Source organism: Halictus rubicundus, chromosome 5 (genome assembly GCF_050948215.1).
Source record: "Halictus rubicundus isolate RS-2024b chromosome 5, iyHalRubi1_principal, whole genome shotgun sequence".
Taxonomy (NCBI): Eukaryota; Metazoa; Arthropoda; class Insecta; order Hymenoptera; family Halictidae; genus Halictus; species Halictus rubicundus.
The window spans coordinates 13,887,413-13,901,485 of NC_135153.1; the positions used below are offsets into that span (position 1 = coordinate 13,887,413).

Below are 14,073 nucleotides of genomic sequence, written 5' to 3' on the forward strand. Positions count from 1 at the left end.
TCTCGAACAGCCCCCTACCTCCCCCGTTCACCGTCTCAATCTTCCGTTCAAATTACATTTCCCCGACCTTTACATCCCTCAAGATTAACACCAAACCTACCGGCACTTCTTGTATATCTATTCGTGCGCGGTCAAAATGACCGAACCTTAAAAGAAGTTATTGATAATATAATTAAACGTAGATAATAGTCGATTTGTTGCTGAATGAATTAGCAGATGAACAACTCCCATAATATGACGATGCAAATTTATTTTCATATAATTTCAATTATACAAAAAATACTGCGATGCTCTCTCCTCGATTTACGAAATTGTACTGAGTTGTCCACCTTTGCGGTTTAGATGCATTTGCCATGAAACAGTATTATCAACCAGGCGCGTGCGCAACTTGATAGCGTCTCATTCAATAGGGCGGCTCATTTATTTTGAGTTGGCCATGCCACATTGAGAATAGCCTTTCTTTTATACCGATTGTTTAGGTTTAGAAGAGTAAATACCATATTATCTCGTTCTTGGAAATATTTCTTGGAAAAAAAAATAAAACGATAAATAAATACTGAAAAATACAATGTATACATACTTCAAGAAAAGTCATAATTAGCGATGTGATAATGTTGCATGTACGAAATTGCACGCAGAAGTTTGAAAAGGTCGTGGTAGGTTTAGTGTTAACACAGTGACATGCTAACTTGAAATTTCGCGTGCAAAGGGTTAAAATATCAACTTGTGATTAACCCTCATAAGAGATTATAAGATCTTTGCCTATTCCTGCTTTAAACAGTGTTTACTCGATATTTGTCCCAAATGTCTACCCGATAAAAGTCCCAGAACTGTCCCCACTACCGCGGGGGCCCTACCCACTAAAGCGAGTCGAAAAGAAAGAATCAAATTTGTTCATTTGACGCTTTGTTTTCGAGTAAATCGAGTTTGAAAGTTCAGCGAATACGCGTGCTATCAGATAGGAATCGGCTGCCGCGTCTGAGCATGACCTACCGATTCTACTTCGTGCGCGTACTATAGCACGCGAACCTGACGGATCTTTGAATTCGTTTTTCTCGAAAACGAGGCGTCAAACGACAAAATTTGATTCTTTCTTTCCGGCTCACTTTTGCGTGTAGAATCACTTCCCGATTGGTTGTCCACGGTACGCGGAACACCCTGTATATTTATGATTTATATGCAGCATTTCAATCACATTCGTTACGGATCGGACTTCACGATTACCATTTTTACATAAACCTTTATAGAATTTCGAGGAAAAATCGGGTCAAAGTATCAGGTCGCGTCAGCCGCGAATAAAAATGTCAAAAAAGTGTCAGAAATAATTCTGCCCGGTACAGGGACGGACGTACGGGTTTGCACTGGAATTTGACGCTTACAAAGACCGTATTCACAAATTTCTGAATTTTTACAAATTCACCTTGCGGGTGAACCGAGAATGAGATAACACAATTCCGCTTCGTCGTGATTTTATCTCCATCGTAGACCAGACCTACGCGGTTAAATAAGTATTTCACATCTGTTCGTTGTTATACAAGACTTTGAATTTCAAAGGGCGAATTCGATTTGCAAGCGGACGAATTCCGTCCGCAACAGGGTGAATTTGGTTTGCAAAAAGGCGAGTACGACCCGCAAAATGGTGGATTTCGAGCGTAGAACCTGTAAAAAGACCGTCGAACCGGCGGAGAAGGTTCGAAAGAAGTGGATTTTTTTTCCATTTCGAATCGGCCGGTGTGTCCGTGGAGAGCCCGCGAGATGAAACTTGAACCCCCGGTGAAAAGAGGTACAGTTAATCAGCAGACACGCAGCAACGGAATAATTTCACAATCGATTCATCGAACGCGCTAAGGACAAAGTGAATCTCCGCGGGCGCGCTCGCCAGCTCTGCAAAGGGTATAATTAAAACAGAAAATCCGGGAATTAAAGGAAAGAGAGCGTACAATACGAGAAAGACCGACAAAAAAAAAATAGAAAGGAGACCGGGAAGAAAGAGGAGGAGAGAAAAAAACAGCGAGAAGCTCGATTTTAATTATGGTCCCTCTAAAACTACTCGGCTTCTGAATTAATAAAGAAAGGATTGAAAGATGAGCAGAGAAAGAGAGAGAAAGAGAGAGGGAGTTCGCTCGGCTCTTTTCAATTTCTTCGTTGGAACCGGTTAAAATCAACGGCGCATTAATATCGAGGTCCCTTTAAGCCGATACGGAACTGAACGCGCAAAGCGACAGAAGGAGAGAGAGAGAGAGAGAGATGAGCATGGCCGTGGGAAATTCTATGCAATTTTCCTCGCAGCCGACGAGACGAGCCCTTCAAATTAAGCGAGAGATTAACACGCGACACTCGTCGCCTCGGTGCGAAACGGTTTCTTCCTATTTTCTAGTCGCGTTTATTTATTTTTTTTACTTTCGGGTTTCACCCGATCGGTTCTCGCCGACCGAAACGCCGTCCATCGCCGCGTGGAAAACGAGCTACTCCGGAGTGGCCTCCACTTCACCAGGCCAGAATACTGTTATAATTCGCGTAATCGAAGCTTTTGCCGTCAGCGTGAAATCGTAAAAATAGCCGAACCATGGACGCATTCGGTTACCGCCCTTGCGTGCCTCTTGCGAATTTCACGCAACGATCCATCGTTTAACAACGTTCAATTATCTTTCACTGGACGCTCGTCCGCTCGTATTTAGATGGCAGAACACTTGCCACGCCGCCGGCCGCGGCGAGTGGATCTAAATTATCATCGTAATACCGTTGAATTAGCTAAGGTATTACTTTGAGTGAGATATAATAGGCAAAAATGGTAAGCTTAATGACAGGACCGTCGCGGCTCGGATCGTGACGTCTCTGACTGCCACCGAGATGGCCCGGGTTCGAATCCCCGTGAATTATTGATCAGATTTTCTCTTCTTCCCTTCGCCTTTCCCCCTTCTATGCTCGAGATGGTACGCGGGTAGGGTCGGGATTTTTCCGGACTTTATAAAATGGCCTTCTAAAAAAGAATTCCAATAACAAGAAAATTAAAAATATTCAGAAGATTCTTGTCATCCGAAAAATGCACGATCCATTTGGAAAAAGTCAGTTGAAGACTCTGTGTCAATCAGTGAATCAAATAGTGTTAAAGAAAACTTTGAAAGAGACAGACAAAAAATATGAAAATTTCTTAGTACTCACTCTCTGGGATCACATTAGACCCAAAAAGGGGGAAAAATACTTCTCTGGGAAATAATGAAAATTCGAGTCCATCTACTTTCGGGTCCAATAAAAATTGAAAAAGGAAAATCGCGGTTGTGATTCCAAAGAAAATGAAAGATTCCTTCCTCGAAAGATCTTCTTGGTCTCTAGAAGAGAAAATCCTTTCAGCCGAGAAAAAATCGAAAAAAAGTCTAGACTCCGATGGAATCCACCAATACGGAAAAATCTACATTTATCAAGAGCTGACAAAAAGAAGAAACTTTGTAGACAAAAGTGAGAAGCAACTTCTCGACTCTTGATAAGTATAGATAACCGACGGAAGGTCAATGACAGCCGGAACAAAGAGAAGGAAAAGTGAACCAATTAGAAAAGGAAGGAAAAAAGAGAATGGTGTCTTCTTCTTTCGAGAGGAAAAGGAGACTACGGGCGCGCTTTGCTCAAGTTTCCCCCAGAGGAAAATTCGCAAACGTCGCGCGATTTCCTTCGGGTTTCCTCCGACGGGAAAAACTTTCGATCTCTAAGAAGAAGTTTAAACAATGGATCGATGCGGTGGAACGAAACCGGGGTGGGTGGGTTTTAATTAACCTTTAAACGTCGACGTAAATGCGTGCTTGGATAGAGAATTTGGAGCGAAGAAAAAAAATCGACGGAGGGAGGGAGGGGGGGAGGGAGGAAGAGAACGAAGGAGGCCACTCGAAACTTCGCGGGCAACAATTGAAAATAACTCCCGGGTACTTTTCGAACAGCCCTGGGCCAACGACAATCGTTCGAAGTTGAAACTTCGGCAGACGAGAAGCCATGGAACTTCCAAGGCTCTCTGCAATTAACTGTTACGGAACAACGACGAGTAAATTCGGACAAGTTCGCGGAATTACGTTTTTCGATAAAAGAAAGCTATCCGAGACGCTGATGAGGGGAGGAGGGGAAAAGAGAGGGGGGGAGAAACTGCTTAAAGTATGCCCCGGTCGAGATATCGTGGCGCGCGAGTTTTTTTAAATAAAAACGACCCTTTCTTTCGAAAGCGGAACAACTGGCGGAAAGGTCAGAGGTGATCCTCCGGTTTTCAGCTCTGGGTTCGTAACTCGATAACTACGATCGATACGGAGAGACCTCGGGAATGACTGTTAAGCCGACCGACCGAATGCGTCTATTAATAATGACCTGGTTATTTATGTATCGAACACAAACCATTTAAAAAGTGCTTTCCATGCCTAATAGTGGCATGATAAGGCCGCGCGCGAGCAACCACACACGTCTGTGTATGTGTCCGCTTGCGTGCGTGTGCTGTGTGCTTTCCACTTTGCTTTTACGCTCCGTCGAGCCGCGAATCCTCGAAACTCCATCGAAAACACCGTGGCGGCCGTGACGTTTCCCTAAACGATCGTGTACGTTCCACCGTTTACGCTCGCAATTTACATGTAAATCCACGGGCGGAGGATCGCGTGTGTCGGCCCTTTAAAACGCGACAGGTTCGACGCCCTTTTCATCGGGCCGCACTTTTCCTATCGCGATACAGATTCCCTCTTCTCTTCCCACCGAGGGAGACTCTAGCAGAGGATTTCACCAAGGTGCAACGATACACGCGTGCATAACGGTTCCGCGGTCGCAGCAAAGTAGCTGTGTGCACGGGAACCACTCTTCAGGCAGAGGAGAAGAAGAAGAAGAAGAAGAAGTAGAAGAAGAAGGAGGAGAAGAACGTACCGCGCGTTGTTCGCCCGTTTATTTTCTCGAAACCGACACAACCTGCCCGCAGACTTCCGCCGTAAACGGAATCGCTCGTTAGCTGGCGAGATTTATTCTTTCGCGCGGCGATACCGTAATCTCGGAGCTCCAGTTCCGCGGAAGCGAAAACCTTGACAACCGATTCCCGCTTTATCGGCGGCTCCACGGTACAACATCTCGTCCTCGTAACGAAAATCGCACGGCGATCGACCGGATCCGCGAGCGATCACACTTTGCGACGGGGGGAGTGAGTACCGTTTAGCGTTCGAGTTGTACGATCCCGTTTTCTCGGGAACTTTTTTTTTCCGTCGAAAGCGCGTCGCGGGCCGAGCTCTCCGCGCTCGGCCCGCGATGATAGTGGTTTTATCGCGAGCTCCACGATAAACCTCGCAGCACGTAGCGCCGGAGGTCGATCTTCCCTCTCTCTCTCTCTCTCCTCTCCTCTCCTCTCTCGCGGATTCTCTCTCTCTCTGGCGAACGCGAGGGGGCGTATTTGCCGGTCGACGCGTTCCCCGTGCACGCACGTGCCGTTTCTCCTCTATCGGAAGGAGAACCGTGATCGACCGGTCGAATCGATCGCGACCCCGCAAGATGATGACCCGTTCATCGTCGATCCGATCGATCGTCGCCGACCCCACCACCGGTTTGTCCCTGCACAACAAGTGGCAGAGCCGAACCGTCGAATTGCCGGCCGGAAACGCACACGTCCGACCGTGTAGAAATTGAAAACACCGATTTCCCAGTCGCGACTCTCTCTCTCTCTCTCTCTCTCTCTCTCTCTCTTTCTCTCCGTCTCTCCCGGCGAAGTGACGATGCACTGTTTACAGGCGTGTCTGTCGCGGTGCGTGCTGGAAAATATTTTTTTTTCCCTCGGTCGGTGTTTGGGGACTCCGGGCGACGACGATTGCCATTGGCCGTCGCGCCATCGAATCGATTCGGAAGCGTCGCAGCGAAAAATATTTGTCGCGCTCGACTATGCGAGCAACGTTAATCGCAAATATTTGAGCGGCGTCGTAAAAAGATCTCCGCCATAACGCGACGAGGCACGATTACACTGTTTCTCTCCTGACTCGTTCTCCACTCGTCAATGGTATATAAAAAAAATATGTACTATAGTATACGGGGGAGGGCGCACCTGAACACCGGCTATACATATATAGTATAAATATATATATATATATAAAATTTTTTTTCGCAAAAGCTTCTTTGATGTACCGTGGCTTTAAAGTTTCCCGTAAAAAACGAGCTCGCGCGCGGAACGGTCGGTCTATCGGGCAAAGTATATTCTCGAAATTGCTCCGTTACATAAAAACGAAATTTCACCGGGCCGACAGTAAACTTCTGCCGCGCGGAGGCGAAAAAAAAACCGGCAGATAAATTCGAAAAGGGGGGTGGGGTAGCCCCGGCCCCTCTTCCCGGGCTTTTTGCTTTATTACCGCGATATTTTTCCCCTTTCCTCCCCGCCCCACTTCCGCCGACCCGCTGCTGCTTGGTCTGGGAAGCTACTTGAAAGCGCGCGAGCTCGCGAGAGCCGTTCCAGCTGAAAAACGCGACTTCGTCTTTTCGAAAATAAACGGAAAAAAGAAGAGGGGAGTGGGGGGGCGAGGCTGTGCGGGACGGCATGGAGAGGGTGGGGGTGTGGGGTGCGGAAAAAACAGAAAATAAACGGGTGTGAACTCAAACGAGCCTTCCCTTTCGTCGGCTTCCCTGTTTTTCCTCCCTTCTCTCTTCTCCTTTTTTAATCTCCATTGTGTTCTCGGGCACAGCGCGCCGAACGAGAACATCAAAGAGGAGTATAATTACGGGCGCGCGCGCGCGCGCGAGCGCGAACGCGAGGCGTTTCTCCGTTTGCCAATTGTGCGCCGCGACGCGAGGCGCCCGGAATCGCTCGGTTCTGCGATCGCGTTAGAACCGCGGAACAATGCGAAAGAATTTTCTCGTTCAAGGCCACTCGGCCGACCCGAGTCCTGATCCTGGACCTCGCGTACCATGCGCGCGATCACTACAGAAAATGCATGCACCCCGATACGAACTCGCTGTTTTCCGTTTCGAGCATTCGTCTCTGCCAAATTAACCCCATTACGATTTATTTGCGGACGATGATGGCTGACGATTGTAGTTTGACATCGCTCGTATAGCACGGGGGGCTCGTAACTGTACGCAAAATTAAAATGTGCTGAAATGAAAGGGGTGAAATTCCATACTAATTTTGATACAGCGTAAATACAGAGACATTCTTAGATTGTTAGAGTCCTTTTACTGTTTTACATTTCACAAACGCATAAAATCCGCACGACAAACTGCACTTGTCTGTTTACCTCTTCAGGGTCAACGTCGATGCACTGTACCGGCTCTAGAGTATTTCAAAATTTGTTGCTCAAGATTAGATTATTTGGGAGCGACGTGGATTTCATGTATTGTTGTCTTCTGTCTAGAATTTAACACTAAACCTACCGACAATTAACAGTGATTGTTTCATAAAAATGATTGAATTTATCTCAATTTTGTGCGATAATAAAAATCGCAAAAATAATAATAACGTATACTTGAATGAAGAAGCGTACAATTTTTTACAGTGGAGGCATCTAACTTCAATAATTGTAGAATGAAACATCTGAAACCGGTCATCAGACCGGCCGTGATTTGGTGTTGGAGATAGCTATGAAAAATCTGAAAAAGTCTCAATCAAAGGATTAAACGAGAGAAGCTAATTAGCTTCAGAGTCGAAGATCGTCGATGTCTCGTCAAAGGACAAATTTTTCCGCGTTTGTATCCGAAACGTTCGTGAAAATGGAGGCGTACCGGACCGAATTCAGTGGGGCTCTCGTTTGAATAAAACAAAGCGGAAAAATCAGTGTCGGCGCAGCCACCCGCAATCTCGTATTCGCTGCGTTCCCAGCGATACGAAGGACACTGTGTCAGCTGTTCGAGCTTTGATTGCCTCATCACCCACGCATCAATGGCACTATTTATAAATTGACGTTGAACGTGGTCCTCTGCAATAAGACTGCGAGTACCCCCGATAGCCGCAGGGCACGATTTTTCGCGAACAATCGAACGATGACTTCAAATCTATGTTTAAACACCTTTTTCAGTTCTCTTATTTCGATTACAATTTACTAGGGGTGTGCGAGAACCCGAAATACCGAGTCGGGTCGGGAACACGAAATTTTTTCGGGTTCGGACGGGTACCCGAAAATTACAAGATTCTCGAAAGCGTCGGGATTCCCGAAGAAATCGGGATTCTCGAAATAATCGGGATTACCTAAAGAATCGTGATTTCCGAAAGTTCCGAGAAACCACTAACCATTTATATTCGTTTTAATGAATAATCATGATCTTGGATAAATACCTACACCTACAATAAAAAATATTATAGGTGTTTTCGGCAAATTATGTTATTTTACTTTTTACTTATTTAATTGATTATTATAAATTTATACAATTCGGAATATATGGAATAGGAATGGGGCACAAATAAATAATAAGTGTAATTATATATTGTAAATTGAAAGAATGCTGTCCATCACGAATTATTTTCAAGAGTGCCATATGTTATATTCTCGAAATTTTCGGGAAACACAATTCCTTCGGGCAATCTCGAAATTTTCGGGAAACCCGATTCTTTCGAGAATCTCGAAATTTTCGGAAACCCGAGCCGACCCTACTCGCCTCGACCATCGGGTTCCCGATATTACGTCCGCCGTAGCCGCGCTCCGATTGGCCCGTGTTTTTCATTAATAACTCCTCAACAAAGCCATGGAGAACATTGTCGCAAAGGAAAAAGTTACTTCCAATGACCTCAGGAATCACCACCTACGAGAAGGTGCAACATTTTTGGAACGTCCTGTTTATCATCTTTAGTTTTAAATCTCGTCTGTGCTCACGACTGGTCTTTTAATATTCTGGATTAAAAAAAATACTGGTATCGAAATCCCTACTTCAATATATAGTCGTTGTCAAATGTTTAAATAGGAAAAGATAAATGGAAAGGAAGATGAAGGATTCCTATACAGTGAATTCTCGATATATGTCAACAACACGGGTCTTGCCATTGACATGTATCGTCCAGGAGACACACCCGAGCCGTGTTATGTTTACTCGGCGTCTGGGGCCTCTCGAGGTTCGTGGTCCCTCACGGGGTACACCCAGCGGTAGTGGGGACAATTCCGCGACATTTATCATCCAGGTCTTCGCGACATATATAAAGAAATCACTGTAGTAATTTTGAGAATGGCAAGTCTCACTGCATACCTCCTATCCACTATATCCAAGCCTTTAACACACTCCGCTATGGTATTCCACAATCTACAATCTCCTTCCTGAAACCGCTTCGTAGATAGTAGAAGTCGGTTGAAAAATTCAGCTTCTACGGTATCAAATATTTACTGGGAGCCCCGTCGATGGGCCGATCCACGGGCAACCCGTGGTATCTTTCCGAACGTGACCCGGGCGAAGGGCCGCGAACTCGAAAACAAAAGTGACTTGCTGGTCACGTATCGTCGAGAAGCCGGCGGACCGTTCGTTCGCGCGCAGCATGGTCGAGTTACCGGTGGCCCGCAACTTCCTTCTGCGTCTTTTATCCTCGAAAACAGTGGCGACGAGGAAACGACGACACCTGTTTAAAAGCGAAAGGAAGCGAGAAGGAGGTCTCCTTGGTCACGTTCGGTACAGGCGGCGCCGCTTGGACCGGAAGTGCTTCGAGTGAGCCGGGTCGGTTGCCTGGCGGCAGATAACCGCGGACGGCCTCGGTGTAGCGGTCGTTTTAAATTTCCGACCGGTGCCACGGTGTGCAATACCGTACAACCATGATCCAGCTGAACCCTGTTCCACGTCGCCTGCATTCAACCGGGTGCTCGAAATTTACCACGGCGACTCAAACGCTTTCTCAAAATTAGCCGGACAATTATGATAGTGCTAACCCTTTGCACTCGGATGGCACAACAATTTCGAAATTGCGAAAACTCTATGAATAAATATTCTTCGGAATATAAATTTCCAGATACGATGAAACTCCTGAGCACTGGAGTTAGAACAGCTTCGACAGCAAAGGGCCAACGAGCCCTTGAGGTTCGATAGGTTCAGTCACGATACAGTGAATTCTCGATATTTGTCAACAACACGGGTCTTGCCAGCGTCGTGCATCGTGCAGGAGACATACCCGAGCCGTGTTATGTTTAGGCCTCTCGAGCACCGTGGCCCCTCGGTAGAGGGGATAATTCCGCGACGTTTACCATCCAGACCTTGGCGACATATATAGAGAAGTCACTGTATTTTGCAACTTTCTAGGCCAGACACTTCAAGATGTTCCTGAACGATTCAGGTTGAAGGCTTTTGAACCAGAGCTGAACTTTTGGAGCAGAATTGTCTTCAACAACGAATGGCTTCTTCAGGGAACGGAAGATTTGCAACCGATCCGGAATGGTGTCGACGAACAGGTATCCTCGCCGGCCAGACCTAGACGTAAGAGTGTCAGAGTCGAAGTACCCTATATATCGAGGCGGAGAGGCAGTGGCACAGCCGAGTTTACGATCCCGTTAGAGGTTTGCCAGCTCATTACATCGCAGCTAGCCGGTGGTAGGCAACAAACTCGTCCACTTACGTAGTCGATCGTTTCCACGTGTCCACGCACCGGACGGAGGAGATTTACATCACGAAACTGACCATCCTCTCTCGCGTGCTACGTCACGATGATGCTTTCAACGCGAGCACACCGACGCCGGGCGTGACACAGATGATCGGGGGGCCTCGGCGGGAGAGGGGGACGGTCAAGAACCAAGGCAGGCCAGCAAGCCGAGCAAACAGGCACGCACGCGGATGCGGAGAGGCGCACGCACGAATGCAACACGGCCGTGGAAAAGCAGCGGCGCGCACAACACGCAATTACCGAGTCTCGTTTCCACGCGTCCACCACGCGCGCTCGCTGTGGAACGCCTATTTTCTTCGACAACGCGAAACGTAATTCGTTTGGGGAAAACACGGATGATCGTGGAGTCTCGTGTCAAGTGATGTGGGCAGCTCCTGCGACACTAGATCGCAGATCTGCATGTACAAAATACAAAATTTGCTACGCGTCACGTTCTCCACGATCTCGTAGTTCAATGAAACCGGTAAAATTTTATGCTATTTGAAATCGTAGAAGCAGCATAATGTTCGCGAGTTCGCTAAATTGTTCTGATATTTCGCAAGGAAGATACATTGCGCATAATCGGATATTTTAACGATGACGATAAGCACTGAAACAAACGGCGCTAGCGAACGTGATAAGCTCGTATCGGGCCTCGGAGCGAACACTTCCACGAACTGGTGGCGGTGAGCCGCGACCATAATCCGGAAGCACAGAGAGAGGAATATTTCAGGTAGGCACTTGACGGACAGTGTCGGTAATAATGAGAGAGAGAGAGAGAGAGAGAGAGAGAGAGAGAGAGAGAGAGAGAGAAAGAAAGAGATCGGAACAAGCATGGAGGCGGGCCTCGAGCGAACACTTGCAAGAACTGGTGGGGATGAGTCGCGAGCATAATCCGGACGGATCTGCGGTGATATACCCGAGCAGCGGTGTACTTTTCTTACTCGTTCCAGTGTGCGGCGTTGTCCCGCGACGTGCGACGGGCTCAGGAACCGTGGCGAACGAAGGAGGCTCGAGCAAAAAGCCCTCGCGGATCCATTAACAGCGCCGGTCGCGTCCTCGCAGACGCTTCATCGCCGCTTAAGGAGCTTCGGCTCGCCGAGGACGATAATAATGGCCGGGCAAAGTCGAGGAGAGAGCACGCGATAGAGAGTGAGAGAAATAGAGATCACGAGCAGAAACACACAAAGAGGACGATTTTCTCGAACGCGAGTAACGCCGCGCCGGACCGCTCGCGGAAATTAAGAAGTCACGTTGTAAAACGCAACGACCTACAATGCTACAAATGCCACGGAACCGGCGTGTGTCTCTTCGGCCCTCCCCCGGCCTCCCGACCACCCCCTGGTGCCCGGCGAGCGGGCCGCCATCGCCGCCGCCACTGCCTCCTTTTCCTCCGTTCGCGTTCGATGTGTATCCCTCCTCCTTTTGGCTTTTTCCTCCCCTTGACAGCCCCTTCTTAGGCCGTCGGCTCTGTTCCCCTACTCTGAAACTGCTGGCCTTCGCCAACTACCACCACCCCACCGTTGCCATTTCTTGCGATACGATGCTTGCGATGCGAGCCTAGCGAGCTAGCTAGCGAGAGAGCGAGCCAGCGAGCGTATTCTCCCAGCTCCCTCGTCCCTGCTCTTCTCTTCTCTTCTCTTCTCTTCGTCTTCCTACGTCGCTGCGAGCCAGCCCAGGAACGTACCCGGACCTCGCCGCAACCTTTTTCTCCTTTCTTTTCTCTTGCTCGTCTCTGTTTCCCTCCTGATTATTAGCTTTTCCAACCGCAAACGCGCTCGAGAACGCTGCTGCCTTCACTGCGATCGTCCTTCGAGGATGCAAACGCTCCGAAGGGCTCCGGCAGGGATCTCAGGGCTTCCACGAGAGTGTGGGAATGTTGCCGCCGCCTGTCATTCGAACCATCTAGCTAAATGTAAACCTCTAGCTCCGACGTTGCTGCTAGGATTTGGGGAAACGAGGTCTCGAGGTCTTCGATGGCGAGGATAATTAGGGGATGAAGTGTTCAGGTGAATTGATCTGGTATAGAGGGTACAAGGATCTCCGATTTCCGGTGTGTATTCGGATGGTATCGTAGTGGTAGAGGGTGTATCCGCGACACCAAGATAACAAGCAAGTCACTCTTAAACGTTTTTATTAAAATATTTTTGCCGTTATTAACCCTTTGCACTCGTCGCTATGTTCATCCTAAAACTAAATTTTTCTTCCGTCTTAGAATATTTTCATTTTATTCACACGAAACTGATCCGATTTCCACATATAATGTTTAAATGTTCACTATTAAATACAAATTTTGTAATGCAACAAATATTTTGTAATAATTTTCAGTAATTTCTTTGAAATAATGCCGCAACAATTTCCAGTGGTGCTTCGGAGTCGCCACTCGATTGCTAAGGGTTAAATTGATTTCGATTTAAATTTTTGTAATTTCATTCATAAAAGTTGCGGTAGAATAGACAGCCGTATTCGATGTTCATTTATGACACTTAACCTGCCACGGTCAAAATGACCGGTTTTCTCCTTCACAATTATAGAAATGATAAAAACGTTTCCACAAGAAATTACTGAATTGACTTCTTCATTCAAGCACATACTATACTGAAAATCGCACAAAGTTTAAATAAATTCAGTCTTCTCCCTCCTACAAGACATTCCATTTTGGTAGGCGTGAAGTATTGTAAATTGGACCAGTTCCTTATGCACAACTAATCAAGCTGGAACGGGAATATTCTCGGAAGAAATGTTCTCGAGTCGGAGTAGCTCCGAGTGCAAAGGTGCAAAGGTTAAACCCTAGAAACAAAAAATCTCCGTATTTTCCAAAAACCACAGCGCGTCCGGCCGGGCGTTATCGCCGGCCGCTAACCTATGCGTAACACGATCGATAACCTTTCGAGATCGGCTGCATCGCGCGAGCCGACACAGTTTTCCAGAAAATCGGAGAGCTCGAGCTCGAACCGGCCGACGGCGCGGCGCGGCGCGGCGCGGCGGTAAGCGGAAATCCGCGAGCCGAGGTTCGAGCGGCACGGAGCGGAGGAACGTTCCGCGGAGCGGCAAGAACAATCGAGAAGCTCGCGGAACGCGGTGCTCCCAAGTGGGACTCCTCTTCCGTTGTAGGCCGACAGGCGGCGTCGATCACGGTTCGCGCTTCTCGACGGTAACGCAACACGTCCAGGGGGCGATCGATATTTCCGCGTGGCACGGTTCAGTGCACGGCTGCGATTCCGATTTCTGAGATTACCGGCGTGCAGGATCGGGAGAGACGCCGCGGCCAACGGAGAGACCCGGTGAAACGAGAACCGTGGTCGAAGCTACAAGTGGTTTCTCGGTGGCCTGGCGTGGTCTTTTAATACGCAACCGTGATCCGTGTTCGCGCGCTGAGAACCGGGTTATTAGGAGCGGGAGAGAGAGAGAGAGATAAGAGTTTCCGGGGGGGGAGGGGAGGGGGACACGGATCCGTTTTTCCGAAAGCGAATCTTCGCGGCTTGGCCTGATTCTAGGAAAGGGCACAGGTATTTCTGGGGTACGTTGGCCCGATTTCTCGA

General features: G+C 47.8%; 1 protein-coding gene across 4 annotated transcripts in view; it reads right to left on the bottom strand.

Moving 5' to 3' along the window:
* Nucleotides 1-14,073, bottom strand: part of LOC143354420 (uncharacterized) — a 138,730-nt gene that overhangs the window by 63,200 nt on the left and 61,457 nt on the right. The window contains exon 1 of one of the 4 annotated variants that reach the window (XM_076788491.1): nucleotides 11,476-11,817. The exons of the other annotated variants lie outside the window; for them this stretch is intronic. The gene's annotated coding sequence lies outside the window, so the exon portion shown is untranslated. Of the gene's footprint in view, nucleotides 1-11,475; nucleotides 11,818-14,073 lie in introns of those variants that run through there. 4 annotated transcript variants of the gene reach the window in all.